The sequence below is a fragment of the Nelusetta ayraudi genome, unplaced genomic scaffold (assembly GCF_046127955.1).
Source record: "Nelusetta ayraudi isolate G7.1 ecotype Tasmania unplaced genomic scaffold, CSIRO-AGI_Nayr_v1 ptg000034l, whole genome shotgun sequence".
Classification (NCBI taxonomy): Eukaryota; Metazoa; Chordata; class Actinopteri; order Tetraodontiformes; family Monacanthidae; genus Nelusetta; species Nelusetta ayraudi.
In genome coordinates this window covers 5,625,966-5,644,072 of record NW_027466084.1, presented here as the reverse complement: position 1 = coordinate 5,644,072, position 18,107 = coordinate 5,625,966, and the positions used below count along the sequence as shown (strand labels likewise).

General features: G+C 41.9%; 2 protein-coding genes and 1 long non-coding RNA gene across 16 annotated transcripts in view; 1 reads left to right on the top strand and 2 right to left on the bottom strand.

The window, feature by feature from the left end:
- The window catches only part of LOC142892491 (ribonuclease inhibitor-like), a 182,074-nt gene that overhangs the window by 97,756 nt on the left and 66,211 nt on the right, over nt 1-18,107 (top strand). The gene's annotated exons all lie outside the window — the stretch shown is intronic.
- The window catches only part of LOC142892485 (NACHT, LRR and PYD domains-containing protein 12-like), a 155,003-nt gene that overhangs the window by 77,243 nt on the left and 59,653 nt on the right, over nt 1-18,107 (bottom strand). The gene's annotated exons all lie outside the window — the stretch shown is intronic.
- Nucleotides 9,071-10,841, bottom strand: LOC142892189 (uncharacterized). The gene is made up of 2 exons (XR_012927383.1): nt 10,568-10,841; nt 9,071-9,204 (listed from the first exon to the last, which is right to left on the bottom strand). It is a non-coding gene; the product is annotated as an uncharacterized LOC142892189 (long non-coding RNA).

The following is an 18,107-nucleotide window of genomic DNA, read 5'->3' as shown; positions in this document are numbered from 1 at the left end:
TCCCGGGGAAAATAAATTCTCTCCCGGGACACAATTTGTCCTGTTTTTTAGGGAAAATGACAAAACCTCATTTGATTTGCGTCTGTGGTCTAGATAGGGTTGCCAACCCTCTCGTAAAATACGCAATTGTCCCGTATTTGGCAACTAAAAAAACTGTCCCGTAATGAACTGATACGAGACGCACTTCGCTTTGTCTTGTATATATATTTCGGGGTGCCCTCCCCGTCGTCGACAGACTTGAGAGATCCCCCCCCCCAGCTCATTATAGGACTGGTGCACCTCACTTAGAATCCTTCCGATTCGACTTTCTCCCGCTTTAACCCCCACTGACGACATAGTCATTGAAACGGGAAATTCCTACATTTTTAAATATGTTTATCAATTATGTGTATTGTGTGCACTACACAATTGTACCTTTTCATAAAATGTTACCAGTGTGCACATCTGTCAATAGGACTTGGCTAAGCCCCTGTATGGCTATATTCCCTCGTATTCACATGTAAATCATTAATTCATTAACACGAACTGTCACATTTTAAAATCTTAAAAATCAACTAATCAATTACCAAATAATTATACACTGAGAATGCACTTTTCACCATCTTAAGTCACATAATCTAGCCTACTAAAAACGCACTTTCATTTTTTTGATCGCTCTGTTGAACTCATTGCTTTAAATTAAACCCCCTCCACAAAGTGTTCTTCGTTCACTCTACTGCTGAGTAATTTCACGTAGATGAAACGTGCGACGACCTGTCACTTAGCGGTCCGTATATGTTTTGGTCATTGGATTTTTCGTTCAGAAGCGAGTATTAAAAAACGAAAAGCACACGCTAATTCGTTTTTGTTTTACAATGAAAAAAACAAATGTGAAATATTATACATTTTTCCTTTTAACTGTTGATATTAAATAAAAGAAAATTTGAAAATAGCTTGATTTTATTTTTCTAGTTTGAAGAACAAAAAATAAAATCACTAAAATACAAACACAAAAAACAGGGCGTTTTACCGTATCCTCAGACCAGAAGTGGCTCGTCTTTGGAGGGAGGTACGAGATCAGCAAGTTAGAGGTTAGTGTTGACTAAGGCAGAGCGCTGCAGATTTGCTAACTGGTTGTAGGAGAAAAGCTAATTGTTCATTGTAAATGTCTCTGGAACCCTACTCGGAAATCAGCAACCTTTCAATTTATGAAGATATTTTCAGGTAATACACAAACCATATTTAGATTGTCATTTGTTTAGTACCACGGATAAGTAAGATAATTCCCATTACATTTTGGCATAAAATTGAGGATGAGCACATCTAAAACATCTAACTGAAATATTTTTTCCCCCTAATTAAAATTGCCTCTTCATCCACCAGGCCTGCAGTGCTCAAGTATGGTATGTGGGACCAAGTCCATGTCGATCATGGAAAAGAGTTCTATTTGACACTCTTCATGCAAGAGTTGCTGTCAATTCACCGTCATAATCAGGAAAAGCGTCCTTATTTACAGACTTCATCCACAAAGGTAGTGTATAGATTACCTTAGTTACACACTAATTGTTGTATAAATAGATCAGTATTATTTTCTGGACTCTATAGCCACGGACTTTTCAGATTATGTTGCACCACAGTATTATCGTATTTGTCAAAATAAAAAATGCTGTGATGAGAACAAAAAACATATGATAAATGGTAAATGGTATCAGTCTATTTTGAAACATTTATTTCATAGAGCTCTGAATAAAAGTATTGAGTTCCACAATAGCCAGAGTAACATATGGTAAGGTAACAGCCCAGCTAAATAGGTTAATGTAACAGTCCAAAACGTTCAAGTTCACAACTTAACTGTACATCACTAAATCCTTGCAATTATTCATCCCTGGTGTCACTTCTTGGGCCAATTCTGGAGCAAGATAAAGTGCCTCCTCTGCTGCTGTTCCCGACTACATATTTAATGATCTTTGCTTTTGTATTTTGTCAGGCTTTATGGTTTAGAAAATGTTTTTTTCTGTGGTGCAGCACAGTATTCAGTTGTCACAAGTGTAGACCATTCTCTCTAGTCATCATTGACAACATGGCTTATATGTTTGATATACTGTACAAATCACTTTGATATAGAATGAATAAAAGTCGAAAGACCAGCCAAACCAAAAAAGAAATCGCAATTCATACGTTACTACTGTTTTCTTCAGCTGCATTTTTTGTGTGAAATTCATACCTTAACTTAACGGCATCCAGTTGTTTGGGTTAAATTACCATTGAATAACAAAAAGGGTTCTGTTTTAAGTAGGTTTAATAATGAACTACGGCTCAAGCAAACACATTGGTACTCAGCTTTACAGTCTAATCATGGGATAGATCTTTATATACATATTGTTTATCTATATTTTTAATCTGTGATCAGAATCATATAGTTGAACGAATGTGGCCTGAAGTAAATAATTGGGTTAACTACCCAATTAAGACTCAAGAGAATCAAGAGGAAATAAATATGGATGACAGCCTTGTGAGGTACTGCGTTTCAAACCTGGCTGGCCAATTGTGTCAGATTGGTCTCACAAGAGTGGTGGAGGCGTGGAATGCACACCGAATTCCAGGTGAAATAAACAAGCACTATGAAAATAATTACAACAGGTATATGCACATTTCAACAACAACCTCATATTCTTTATTTTATCAAATGTCTTGGCTGGCAATGGGTGTCCTAAGAAAACACTACAGGAGCTGTTGCCTCACTCACTGGAAGCAGCAGCCCTATACAACCAGGATTCAGGAGCCACACTGACAATACGTTCCACTTTTGGAGATGATCCATTTTCTACTGAACAGGATAAGCTCCCAGCTGAGAGTCAGTTTGCAGACAGATACCCAGACATTTCCAACTTGTTCTCAAGAGCAGTGAACAATAACTTTGCTCCTTTTAAGGAGGCATTGCTCCACCTCATAACCACAACTTGGCGTCGTGTATGAAAAAAAGATGTACTCACTTTTTTACTTGCATAATGGAATGCAGAAATGGCAGCATGAACAGCAACGTATTCATTAGAACAGAGGACAAACTTCCTTCCAGTTTGAACTAAGGTGTTTTGGTTTTGTGTTTGAACAGAACAATTAAATACATTTTGTCTGTGAACTAAATGAAAAGGTACAAAATGTATTCCTCTGGAAAAAGGGATTTCAAAACAGAAAGTACCTCTGAGAGGCCATAAATCTCAATAATGTTGTTCCCAACAGTGTCTCCTCTACACTCTCCTCTGTTTACAGCTTCAATGCCTGAAGTATCCTCACCTTTTTCTGCTGTTTTAGGAGAAAAACAAAATTAATATTTACGAGCTGCTCAATACGATTTACAGAAATGGCCAAAATGAATAGAACACTCGACAAATCTGACAACACGGACCAGTTTTACTCCAAAACATTAATCATACATTTTTATATCAAAGTGGTTTGATTTTTTTTTGTGAAGAAACATGATTGTGTGACACTAACAGTTAAATGACTCCAATTCAGTTTTTATCAATTAATTAATGTGAAGGCGACCTTATACCGATAGAAGAACCGAAGACAATAAATTAAATTTTATTAAACAGACAATAAAATAGCAAACTAGATAGTAGGCTAACCTATACCTATTTAATGTGGGATAAATTTGTCGTTATTTTTTCTTACCTGAAATATGCGGCTCAGTTTCTCTGTCGTCATGCCGTCCTCTCTTAAACAAACTCTTTTATTATTTCTGTAAACAACGTATTGATTCAGATTCAGATTCAGATTCAGATTCAGATTTCTTTATTTGCCATTGTGTAAACACGTAGGAATTTGTTTTGGCAATGCATGTGTGCATTTCAGTTCTTTTCACATATATATCAACTAACAAACATACAACACAGTGCAATGCGGAAGTAAACAAAGACCATATATATATATATATATATATATATATATATATACATATATATATATATATATATATATATATATATATATATATATATATAGATAAAGTGCATGTTGGGATTAGTTAGTGCAAGGTATTTATGTACTGCTGGTGGTGAGTGCTGGTGTCACTGGAGGGGCAGAGGGAGGGAAGCCAGAGTCATTGAGCAGCCTGGCGGCTGAGGGGAAGAAGCTCAGTTTATGGCGAGTTGTGGCCTTCAGCAGCCGCATCCTTCTCCCAGAGGGGAGCAAGGTGAGGAGTCCGTGACCAGGGTGGGAGGGGTCGGCCATGATCTTCCTCGCCCTCCTCAGTGCCCTGGAGTCGTGCAGGGACTTTAGGGAGGGCAGGGGACGGCCAATCACCCTCTCTGCAGAGCGAATCACCCGCTGCAGCTTGACAAGATCCTTAGCAGCTGCAGCGGGGAACCAGGTGATGATGGAGTGGGTGATGATGGACTCGATGATGGCCGTGTAGAACTGGGTCATCATATCCCTCGACAGTCTGAATTTCCTCAGCTGCCGAAGGAAGAACAGCCTCTGCTGGGCCTTTTTCAGAAGGGCCGTGAGGTTACGTTCCCACTATAGGTCCTGGGAGATGGTTATACCCAGGAACCTGTAGGACTCTACGGCCTTCACCTGGGTGCCTTCCAGCATGATGGGAGGGGGTGGGGCTGCGCTCCTCCGGAGGTCCACCACCATCTCCACTGTCTTTCGTGTATTTAGCTCCAAGTTGTTGTGGTTGCACCACCTCCGCAGCCGCTCGATCTCCCTCCTGTAGTCTGACTCGTCCCCCTTGGAGATGAGGCCGACCAGGGTGGTGTCGTCAGCAAAATTCAGGAGCTTGACCGAGGGGTGGATGGAAACACAGGTGTTGGTATACAGGGAGAACAGGAGGGGGGACAGGACGCAGCCCTGCGGGGAACCGGTGCTGGTGGACCTGGAGCTGGAGATGCTCTTCCCTAGCTTCACACGCTGAGACCTGTTGGTCAGAAAGTCCGTAATCCACCTGCAGGTGGAGGCAGGTACTTGCAGCAGGGACAGCTGGTGCTCCAGGGTGGATGGTAGGATGGTGTTGAAGGCCGAACTGAAGTCGACAAACAAGATCCTGGCATAGTTGCCGGCAGTGTCCAGATGGTTTAGGGTGTGGTGCAGAGCCATGTGCACGGCGTCCTCCGTGGATCTATTTGCTCTGTACGCAAACTGCAACGGGTCCAGCTCCGGATCAGTGATGCGCTTCAGGTGAGCCAGGACAAGGCGCTCCAGGACCTTCATGACCACCGAGGTCAGGGCGACGGGTCTGTAGTCATTCAGGCCTGTGACCTTGGCCTTCTTGGGGACGGGGATGATGGTTGAAGCCTTGAAGCATGCTGGGACACGACACAGCTCCAGTGAGGTGTTGAAGATGTTGGTAAACACCGGGGCGAGCTGTTCAGCGCAGTGCTTCAAGACAGAGGGGGAGACAGAATCCGGGCCAGACGCCTTCCGGGGGTTCTGACTCCTGAGCAGCAGTTTCACCTCTCTCTCCGTAACAGAGAGGGAGGATGTGGGGTGGGAGGAGAGGGGCACCCTAGTGTATGGGGGTAGTGGTTGTGGTTGTAGCTGGGGGGGTTGGAGGGAGAGGGCGGGTGGGGAACTCTCTTTCTCAAACCTGCAGTAAAAGTCATTGAGCTCGTTCGCGAGGAGGAGGTTGTCAGCCGCCTGCGGGGACCTGGGCTTGTAGTTGGTGATGGTCTTCAGGCCTTTCTAGACCGAGGAGGAGTTCCCCTCAGAGAGCTGCTGGCGCAGTCTCTCGGAGAAGCGATGTTTTGCCTCCCTCACTGCTTTGGCAAACCTGTATTTGGCCTGCCTAAACAAAACCACGTCACCGCTACGCCTGGCCCCCTCCTTCTCCGACCTCAGCCTCCTGAGATGAGCTGAAAACCAGGGCTTGTCGTTGTTGTAGATCTTCCTGGAGCGGATAGGGACACACACCTCCTCGCCGAGGCTGATGAATGATGTCACAGTGTCTGTGTATTCATCCAGGTCGTTTCCAGCCTCAGGCCCCGCCCACCCGACAAAGTCCTGGTCACAGCCCGCATTTTCCAACCATGCACAGAGTCTCTCACTCGCCTCACTGGACCACACTCTGAAGCACCGCACCACAGGTTTCGATATTTTTAATCTCTGCCTGTAGCGAGGGATCAGACGGACGAGACCGCAATGGTGATCTCCATTGCCCAGTGCAGCACGGGGGACAGAGTGGTATGCCTGGCGGATAGTGCAGTAGCTGTGATCCAGAATATTCATACCCCTAGTGGCACAAGTGACCTGCTGTCTGTATTTGGGGAGAGCCCTGCTCAGATGAGCCTTGTTAAAGTCCCCGAGCACCACAGCCAAACTGTCCGGGTAACTACGCTCCGCCCCTGACAGCTTTTCGGTCAGTGTGTCCACTGCTGCGGTGACGTCAGCATCCGGAGGAACGTAAACACACACAAGGATGAACGCGTTAAACTCAAGGGGGGAATAGAATGGGCGACAGAGTATGAAGAGAGTTTCAATGTCAATGGAACAGTGTTGTTGCAGCACTGTCACGTCGGAACACCAGCGATCGTTCACGAAGAACATTAATCCACCTCCACGCGACTTCGCTACTGCCTCGAAGTCTCTGTCGGCACGAAACGCGGAAAAACCCTACAGCCGTACAGCCTCACCTGGGTCTGCCGGTTTCAGATGCGTCTCCACGAACGCAAAAACAGCCGTGGATTTGAAGTCGTTGTCCCGCGAAACCAGCAGCTGGAGTTCATCCATCTTATTGGGCAAGGAATTCACGTTACAGAGGAATATACCTGGGAGTGGTGGGCGCAAACTTCTCCTCCTTAGAGGAACCAGACAACCACCTCGCTTCCCCCGTTGTCTTCTGGTCCAGCGTACAGCACTGGCAAAGAACGCTGTCCCTCTCACCAGGATATCCAATATATCCATGGAACGGGTGAGTAATGTTGGAAAAAGGTCCGGTGGGGTAAAACCCCTAAAGTGCAGCAACTCTTCTTTAGTGTAAGAAGGCTCACAGGACACGAACACACGTCAGTGCCATAGCAGCCATGGACGGCGCCATCTTGTGTCAGGCCCCATCTTGCTCCATGGTCCAAGTCGTCCCGCCTCAGTCTAACTTGCTGATCTCGTATCTCCCTCCAAAGACCAGCCCTGTTTTTGTGTTTGTATTTTAGTGATATTATTTTTTGTTCTTCAAACTATAAAAATAAAATCAAGCCATTTTCAAATGTTCTTTTATTTAATATCAACAGTTAAAATGAAAAACGTCTTATATTTCATATTTGTTTTTTTCACTTTAAAACGAAAAACAATACTCGCTTCTGAACGAAAAATCCAATGACCAAAACATACACGGACCCAGAACATCTCGTTGCCATTTCCTAGAGTCACGGCCTTGCACTTTGAGTACTTACGGCCTTCATCCAAGTGTTTTTGTGACTTTTTGTTTCTGTTTAGTCCTCGTCCTAGCCAGTCTGGTGATTTTTTGTTGTCTGTCAGTTTAGCAGCTTCCTACCGTTTGTAGTGATTTTGTTTTTTCTTCTGTAACCGTTATCATGGAGATTCCAGCGTTTTTTTGTTCTAGTTGAGTTTCTTCAACGTCCCCTGAGCTGTAGCCATGGCCAGTCCTGCGTGTCTTCAGGTAATAAACAACATTTTTTTCCTACCACTTGGGGACCTGTGTCCGCGCTTGAGTCCAGACCTCGTTCCACACGTAACATGTTACCCGTGAAAAACTCACCTCCTGCTTGTCCCTTGTTACAAGCCATCTCCACTAGGCACAAAGTGGGTTGTAACAACAATACAACATGTGGAAGAGGAAGTGCAACATAGTGCAGTAAGCATTCATGCTCTGGCACAAGCAAACCAGCGCAGCACACTTTCTGCGGGCCACTTCACAGGGCCATGCCTCAGTGCAAACACCTTCGCCGCACACACCACAACCCACTCACCCTGTGCGGAGACAAAGGCAAAATCTTCAGTCCACTACGTTGCCTGATTGTTCAGAGAATGGACTCCTACCACAACTACAAACTGACATTCAAAATGAACAGAGAGCTGCATTTTGCATGAGTAGCTCATTGAAATTGCAATTTCCCACTTTTGGAAAGGTTGAGGACTCCACGAGTGGTGGGATGTTGCTCGCCTGGAAATCACAACATGGACTGAGTTTAAAAAGCCATTCTTTTCTGTTTCTTTTATCTGAAGATGATCAGGACGAGCTCGCTGAAAGAATTAGAGCCCGTGTGCAAGGTGAAAATGAAAGCATATATGTATCGGTCGTTATGCAAGAGAACCAGAACCAGCAATCACAGAACCATAGGTCATGAAAATGATGCTGAAAAGCATCAACCCTGCACTAGCCAGCCAGCCAGCCAAGGAGCAGCAATGTAAACACAGTGGAGGCTATGGTTCGTCTTGAGCAGCAGCTGGAAAAGGACAAGAAAACTCAATGTCAGTATAAGCAAAGGAAAAACAATTACAAAAGCCAGTAAAAACTGACCCTGTACTTCAGTTCTCCCAGTCTAACTACTCACCTCTTACTCCACCAGTTCACTGTTGGTATTGTAAACTACCACATCCTCCGTCAGCTTGCCCTCAGTATCAACCTGGAAGAAATAAACAACTGCAAAGACACTACAATGAACAGACTCAACAAACACGGACAGATAGAAACCCTCCAAAGACGTTTTGGGGATCTCCCAGTTCACAGGATTCCGCTCTATTTTTGCCAGATTTTCATTTAAACGTTTTACCCAAAGTGTGAAAATTCCAACATTGTTACCATACTTTACGCGCCCACCATGGCAAAATCAACAGCAATGTGGGAGCCACATTGGCTAACCCACAAGTCGCATCCTCCCGCCCCACACACAAATGTAAAGTCGCTCCACAAGCGCTACGTCCACTTTGGGAAAGGACCCCCAGGGTCATGACCCTAACCCTAACCCGCTGCGTCTACCGGCCCCAGACGTGCGCTTACAACAGCTGGTGCGCAACCAGCAGCAGAGCATCCATGGCGAAGAGCATCTAGCTGATCTGGAGATCCAAAGGGTCACGGCACCAGTGTAACGGATGTGTAAAATGGCTGACTTGAAAGATGACTTGAGAGTTGCGTTTTTCCACCTCTTTATTTTCTGCAGAAGACAATAAAGGGGGTTTGAAAGTCTTCGGGCTTTCTTGTCTCTCCTCGTTCATACAACATGGAACTTTCCGTTGACACACACAACATACAACTCACTTAAAGGTCACCTATTATACTAATTTTCGGGCTTTTGTATTTGATATCTGGCCCCTCCAGAGCAGCAACGCACGATTTTCCGCGCTGAAAGCTTTTTAGATTTGCATATCTCACGGCTCGTTTCCTCGTATTTACCGCGAAAACGACCCCGCCCGGGGTCACACTCTTCGTCGCTGCTGAGCCTCACTTCCTCAGTTTGCTGGTGCGGGAGTAAAGAGTAAACGGCAAACTTTACGAAACAGGCACAATTTAAACACTTACCGTCGTGAAGGCTTCACCCTTTAGCAGCTGTATGGACCCAGCGCGGGCTGAGTTACGGCCGCAAGGCGGACCGAAGGTCCCTGGACGTTTTTTGTGCCTTCCGTGTCCCCGGAAATATATTTTACTTTGTGTACTGACCGTGTTTTTGTTTTGTATTTTTGCGAGACATCTTAATAGGGCTTAGAATGATTTGGTTTCATACTGTTGACTTGTATCAAAACACTGTCCGAGCAGAGAAAATATGTACGCTGAAACGATCACTTCAGTCATAGAGTCGTTTATTATTAGACTTAGACAAGAATATCTGCACTTACGTCCACACCAAGCACAAAGCAGGAAGAGCTCTATACAACCCATGTTACCATGCTGGCAGCGTGAACATCGCTATAAGGAGTGAAACTTGCCAGTCAAAATCACTGCCTCTTCAGTTTCGCTGCCAGCGAACACAACACACATAACAAGCAGAGCACGGAGTTAGCGGTGGTGGCTAACAGTTCATCACCACGATTCAGCGGTTGTACGTTGCAAGTAGTTTTAAAACTAATGTTGCTTGAGGTCACAGTACACTCACAGTCCTCATACATGTTTTCAAATATTGCCGTGGCTGACTATTCTCTCGTTGTCCACCGGCCGAGTCGAGCCCGTCTCACTCCCGTTGCCGACCGGTAGGGGTCTGGCTGCAGACCGGTGTTCCATCGCATCCGCATTAGGCTGAACAAACCTCCAACATTTTCTCTGTTCGTTCCGGGGTAGTCGCTCAGTATTTTTTGTTTTATATTTTTTAATTTCCCTGACACCGAAAAAAAACATTTTCTTGGAGCAGCGCATTGCGGAATCACTTCCGGGGCAGGAAGGAGGGCGGAACCAGTCCGAGAGGGTGCCGGACCTTGGCCATGAAAGGAGATCCGGCACACAATTACGTAATTCCGTGCCCAGTGTTGAAAAAATCTCCGTGAACAGAGCGTTTAGAACCATGCCCAACAATTTGCAGGGCTCACGTCCAAACGCATGATCGTCATTATTTGACAATATCGAGATCGTTTGACGATAGAGTTCAACATTGTAATAGTTTTTAAAGCTCAGAAAAAAGCATCATAGGTCCCCTTTAAAAACAATGAACGGGAGAATAGTGACACCTACTGGATAAAGTGACAATACACATGTGGGGTAAAATCAAAGACAGGAAAACAACGAACAGGGAAATAATAAAGAAAACATACCTGCAGAAGACAATAAAGGGGGTTTGAAAGTCTTCGGGCTTTCTTGTCTCTCTAAACGGGCAAAACAACAATGTTAACAATAGTTCGCCATTTTAGCTCCGCCGCGCTAGCCGCATTGTAGCCTGCCACATCGCAATTGGCTCGAACACAAAATTGTTATTAAAACTGAAATTATTTATTAAAACTAAGCATAAAACAACTGTATAGCAGTAGCAGTATTTGCGCGCTATTAGTGCACCTCAACTGGGGCATTATTAGATTGTTCCTGATGGAAAATAATCATAAATCGCTGCAGCACCCACTAACCAAACTTACCCTCGTTCATACAATATGGAACTGAGGAATTGATCTGCTATGCTCCTCAAACCCAGAAAGTACATGTAACCCAGGTTCAGAAATACATGTTTTTTAGTTAAAGTTTCCAACAATTCATTTTAATGGTGAGATGCATAGTGCATTGAGCGTTCATAAAAAAATCTGTAAAACAACTCAATTTATTTTGAAATAAATAAATCATTGAAGCTGTACTTAAAAGTGTTAAAAGCGTGTTAAAAGTGTTTTTAAAAATAAATAAATAAATAATTGTTTTGCGACCAAATGTAGCCAGTGCAGAGTTGCCCTACCTAGCCAATCAGTGAGCTGCGTGAGCCCCAGGTGGTCAGCTCGTTAGTCTGACATCCTGTCATGATTTCCGGTGTTGTGGCCCAACTCGTTTCTGATCTAACTGATTTCCTTGCAGATGTGTTGCGCCGCCGTCAGCAGATTCGACACAATTTACAAACATGCTACAACATAATACCGGCGATTTTAAAGCCGCAGCCCACATCTACCACAGCAAATATGCTTCTGGAAGTGAGCGCTACGTGCTGGTGACTTATAAAAAAATAATTTAATAAAGAAAATGTGAAAAACAATTTTGCGCCGAGTTGGACTCGACCTCACTCCAAAAAAAAAAATCACACAATGAAGATAACCTGTCTACCTCCGTGAGCCACCGGGACTCACAACAAGCACGGCTTTCCTTGGGTATTAGTTAGTGACGTCGGCACCAGGCAACGTTTTGATTTGAGCTGCCTGAGACAACTGGTTACCATCGGTTTGCCATGAAAATACCCAAACGTATTTGTCGATGTTACTTGTTCTTTTTCCTCGAGTCAACAAACATTTCAACGCCACATTACAGTCCACACAACACTGCACACCATGACAGCCTGTCACGTTTTAAAAGTGACGACGTTAACTCGGAAAATGCTGTTAAAATGGGCTAAATAATATGTAAACAGAAGCCAAGAACAAAGAGACTGGATCATTACGGAGAGGAACAGCCACAACTTACATTTACTCGTATCACTGTGGTTTGTGTGTGCGCACTAAAACAAAATAGTTGAGTGTTTTATATATGTATATATATATACATATATATATATACATATATATATATATATATATATATATATATATATATATATATATATATACATATATATATACATATATATATATAAATATATATATGTATATATATATATATATATATACATACACATACACATACGTATATATACATACATATATATACATACATACATACATATACATACATACATATATATATTTAATTGTAAAGCTGTATGCTTACCCAATAATCATGCTCATTTTCATTTCTCCCAGGACTTTGGCAATCATTTCCACAAGCCCTGCATAGGTCTGAAAGGTTTTCTAGACAATACACATGCAATAATTTTATCAGCAACACCTTAATTCATATGACACAACAACAACAACAACAACAAAAAAATAAACCAAAACAAACCTGAAGTAGCAAGCAGCCTACACGCCATTTCCCTCCTAACCTCAGTGATGGAACTGCTTAAATGTAGCACCCCAGTGGTTAGGAGAAGCTCTGCAAACTACACAACACGTAGTACAATTACGTAGTAACATTTAACAGATTTCTTCAAAGGGTTAGTTGCACTCATACCTTGCAAATAAAGGCCCCACAGGATGTCGAATCCTGCTGGCACGGATGGCTCAAGGTGTCACAAGTCCATCTTGAAATGTGGCCTTTTCTTTTTTCTCATGAAGGCTCTGAAGAATTGTAAAATATCTTCAAAATATGTGCTCAAGCCTTTGATAACACTACCACTGACTTGTGATCTACCTTGTTATTTCCTTGCATTTCTTTATTTCATCGGGTGTTTCACCCAAAGGGTTTACGAAAACAGCCCGCTTCTCCTTTGGATAAATAATCTTAATACATATGAAAATCACACAACAACAAAGAAAATACAAATAAAAAAATAATTATAGACAATCCTACATACAGCTCTATAAAATATAATCAATTCTAATAAATCTTTTCTAGGTTTATTCTCACCACAAGGGTCCAGTGCTGTTTGTCGCACACTGGTCCAACAAGAGCATCGTAGGCCATTGGGTCGAGCTGAAAACAAACAAAGAATAAATACCTTGAACATATAACGTGTATTTTGTAGTCATGTAGACAGTTTTTAGTTTTTTATTTAATGAATACCTTGCGTAACCCTTTGAATGACCCTTGCCACATTGCAGTCATTGTGAATGAGTCAATCAGATAGACCTTCTTGCCAGTTTCTTTCTCAATCGTCACAATGACCATGGAGATGAATGCATTCACAACCTTTAAGTGACAATTGTATGGAGTTACAGTTTGGTCAGAAAAGACATTTCAAACAAAAAAAGACTATGTATGCTGTTACCTCACTCTCAATTTCCCATCCAGGGGCTAGATTCTGTATGTCCATGGCAAACAATTTGTAAGGTCCAGTTTTGCTCCAGAGAACTCCTTGCCTTTTCCCTGACCAGATATCATCTATTACTGAAAATTACAAGAAGGCTGTTAACAAAGGGCTCATCTATATTAAAACATTTCCCAACATTTCACCCATATTTCATTTTGAAATATGTCCAGCCTCCAGCATATATGCAGATCTTTTTCAATGTGTTGTTTATGAAATGAAATCGTATTAACATCCAGACTTACAGTCCTCTGGGGTGATCAAAAGTGATGGGCTGAGGAGAGTTTTGCTCTTTGCCTGAAGACTTGAGGACAAAACGCCTGTCACTGAGTCTTCTGGATTAACTATTTCGGTGGTTGAAGTCAAGGGACTGGGCTCCACGGCTTCAGGAGTGGTGCGGTCAATCCATTTTGATGGAATTCTTGCCTGTGGCTCCACATATCTTTTTAAATGGTCAACATTGATCCTTTCAAGGATTACTCCTTTTTCGGTTTCAAGATCAATGCTTTTCCCTTCAATTTTGGTGATTGTGAATGGACCCATTAAATCAGCCTCTAATTTCCCTCCTTTTCTTTGTTCTTGTCTGATGTTCTTACGGAGTACTTTGTCACCAACCACAAAGCTGTCATCATCCCCCTTTAATAATTTCCTTTTCATGACTTTTTCTTGCCCTTGTTTGAGGTTCTCCTCCACTTTAGTGTAAACATCTTTGAGGTCGGTCACACGTTTACATGGTTCCTCATTTTGGATCAGGGCATGTATGTTGTCATCACTTATCTGAAATATTAGCAAAGATTAAAAAACACAAGGACTCAAATGTACATGGTTCCCTAATCAGCATCTACTGTATGAAAATGCTATCATACCTGCAATTTGTCTGGAATTTGAGATGGATAGCGGGCCTCTCTTCCGTACATCAAATAATAAGGTGAATATTTTGTCGTGATTTGTTTTTTTGTTCGCAATCCAAATACAGTTGGTTTGATCCAACTGTCCCAGTCATTTGGATTGTCAAGCACCATCTTTTTCAAAGCTCTCAAAACAAAACAAAAACATGTTCATTTTTCATGCAGGCCTGATTGGAGATAACATGAAGACAAAATGTGGACAGTTTTGTTTTCACCCTTGAATGGTGCCATTTAGCCTTTCGACCAAACCATTTGTCTGTGGGTGGTATGGTGCACAGAGGCTTCTTGTAATGCCAAGCTTGGCACACAAATCTAGGTTGATCTAGAATTAGAATTAAAAACATACATTGTTATATCATACAAAGTTGGTTCTCTCAGAGAAGTTTCTGTAAACAATAACACAATAAAAAATTCTAACTTTTCACTTACTTTGTTGAGGAATTCTTTGCCGCGATCTGTCAGAATTCGTTTGGGTGCGCCATATTTATAAAAAAAAAAGTCCAGTACACATTCTGCTACTTCCTCAGCCTTTTTACTTTTTAGAGGATATACCTCCAGCCATTTTGTGAAGTAGTCCACCATAACGCAGATATATGTGTATCCATTTTTTGAGCACTTTAATTTGCCAACAAGGTCCATTCCGACTAATTCAAAGGGCTCTGATACCTTATGTGAACCAAAGCACAAAATCAGTTATTCTACATTAACATTGTTGGTGTATGTTAAACAGCATGTTTCATTTATGAAGACCATTCACCTCAATGGGTTGGTATTGAGTTTTCTCCTTTAAAGATGCCCTCCTCTTTTGGCAGTGATCACACTGGGCTATCTAAAAGCAAATTAATTCAGAACACTCAGATCTGACATGCAAACGCTGTTAATAGTTGCTTGAAATTCATAGCAATAGAGCAATTGTGCACTCACCCATTTTGTGATGTCTTTCTTCATGCCAGGCCAGTAATATCGGAGGCCAATCGCATGCATTGTCTTTTCCACGCCACAATGGGCTCCAATTGCGCTGGCATGGAACTCCGTGAATAAATTGTCTGCCTCGTGTGGACTGCGCACAACTTTAGCCAGGTGATGCTGACTCGCATCACGTTTTCTGTGGCATTGATAATACAATTCCCCATCTGGAAAATATTGCCATACAATATTTGAAGAGTCATTTGAAACAGATGGAAAGAGCACTGAAATAATTGACTGAAAGAATTAATCTTGCGTAGTGCAAAAAGGATTGGGAGCTGACTATAAATATCAATCTAGTTGTTTTTAATTACTTAGTTAAATGCAATGACCAAATTAAATATCTCAATTCACAACATTACAAACATCTCCCGATGTATAATGTTATCTCTTTATGTGCGCTGAACGCCATCGCGCGAATGTGCGACACTGCCCCGTAATTGAACGCATCATGCTGATGACACAGTTACCTGTTAAATGAGACACAATGTCTGAGAACAGTGATTCGAGTGAAAAAAAAAACATAGTTTTTTGTGTTAGCTTTCAGTCACATATAAATTCAAGATGGCAGATTTTTTTTGTGTATATAAAACGCTCAACTATTTTGTTTTAGTGCGCACACACAAACCACAGTGATACGAGTAAATGTAAGTTGTGGCTGTTCCTCTCCGTAATGATCCAGTCTCTTTGTTCTTGGCTTCTGTTTACATATTATTTAGCCCATTTTAACAGCATTTTCCGAGTTAACGTCGTCACTTTTAAAACGTGACAGGCTGTCATGGTGTGCAGTGTTGTGTGGACTGTAATGTGGCGTTGAAAATGTTTGTTGACTCGAGGAAAAAGAACAAGTAACATCGACAAATACGTTTGGGTATTTTCATGGCAAACCGATGGTAACCAGTTGTCTCAGGCAGCTCAAATCAAAACGTTGCCTGGTGCCGACATCACTAACTAATACCCAAGGAAAGCCGTGCTTGTTGTGAGTCCCGGTGGCTCACGGAGGTAGACAGGTTATCTTCATTGTGTGATTTTTTTTGTTGGAGTGAGGTCGAGTCCAACTCGGCGCAAAATTGTTTTTCACATTTTCTTTATTAAATTATTTTTTTATAAGTCACCAGCACGTAGCGCTCACTTCCAGAAGCATATTTGCTGTGGTAGATGTGGGCTGCGGCTTTAAAATCGCCGGTATTATGTTGTAGCATGTTTTTCTAAATTGTGTCGAATCTGCTGACGGCGGCGCAACACATCTGCAAGGAAACCAGTTAGAGCAGAAACCAGTTGGGCCACAACACCTGGTCCAGAGCATGTGCGTGCTGCTTCGTGAGAGTGGAGCAATAACGAGAGAAATAAGGAGAAAAAACGAGTGAAACGAGTGGTGTTTTACTGGGTAAGATGCTAGAAAAAATATCTTACGTGAAGCTGTGTAATTCCGAATAAAATATGACGGCTTTAAATCGTTTTGCTTCAACATTATAGAGCAGCGCAAGGGACCGAGTGATCATGCCGACCTGGTGGGGTAAAGCTCGGTAAAGTTGTATATACTGTGATTCAGCGGTGAGTAAGAAAAAACACTCTTAAACTGTGTTAAGGCAGCTGATATTCAGGTTTAAATGTTAATATAGTTGTCAAGGGGCTAATGCTGCTAATCACCCGGAACTGTGGTTCGTGATGCTCGTGGCCTACTAGTTGGGCATAGCCACTTAGCTGCTATGGTTGCTTGGTTTCATTTGTGATTTATTGAAATGTTAATTGTTTAATTTTTTTGTTTACAAAGGAGGATGTTGTTTTCCTTAACTGTGTTTATTGGTTGTTGAGAGGAAAATATATTGGTGAGATTATTTGATTGTGTAATCAAAGCGGTTAATTTTTAGTGCATTCTCTCACTGTTACCGGTGCAAGGAGAGAAAACTAAGCACGTTGAGCCATAACACCTTAAAATTACTATTGTAGTTGTATTGAACATATTTTTTCACCAACTTAAAGTGATATCTTTTTTTTTGTTTTATTTTTGAAAAATGCTCTTTTGGCTGTTTACTATCATAACCATGATAATTTATGGTTTTGAAATAGTTATTGATGTAAATTGAATATTTGAACATGATTGAATGATGAAGAAGTACTTTGAATGTATTTATGGTTTCACAACTATAAATGAAAGCTTGAACTAAAGATAGATTTTTGTTGTACAACTACTGAATCAGTTAATGTAATTTGGATTTTCCTTTGAGGGTTTTTGTGGATGACAGCGTTTAAAAGAGGTGGCATCCACGTTCCATCATCCATCGGAGCGCTCGTTTCCTGTTGGATTCGTGTGAGGCTTCCAGAGACTGTTCTAGATCCCAAGATCTGAGGATTCCCAGTGTGAGCTGGGTGGCGAGCCGCATCGAACTCCAGAATCGTGAAAGGCTCCTGATCCTCCTTCCTCACGGACGGTGTGGTAGGACCAACACATACACTGATACACTGACACAAGTCGGAGGAGAAAACAAAAAGGGCCCCAACACAGACCTTGGGTAAAAGTCTTTTATTTTGCCGGCTTTATTATTTTTGTTTATTATTTTTCATGTAATGTTTTACTACAAACTGTTGTGTTTTCATTGTGTTATTGCCTTATAATAACAAGGTACACACAAAACACTCAAATCATTGTTGCCTGTGTCTTTTTGAGTTTCAACGTTACAAATGTAACCCAGTTAAAAATATAAAGAAATACATAAGTCATAGTCCGGAAAAAAAAAAAAAAAAAATAAATAGATTATTGAATAAAAGCACTCATTTTACT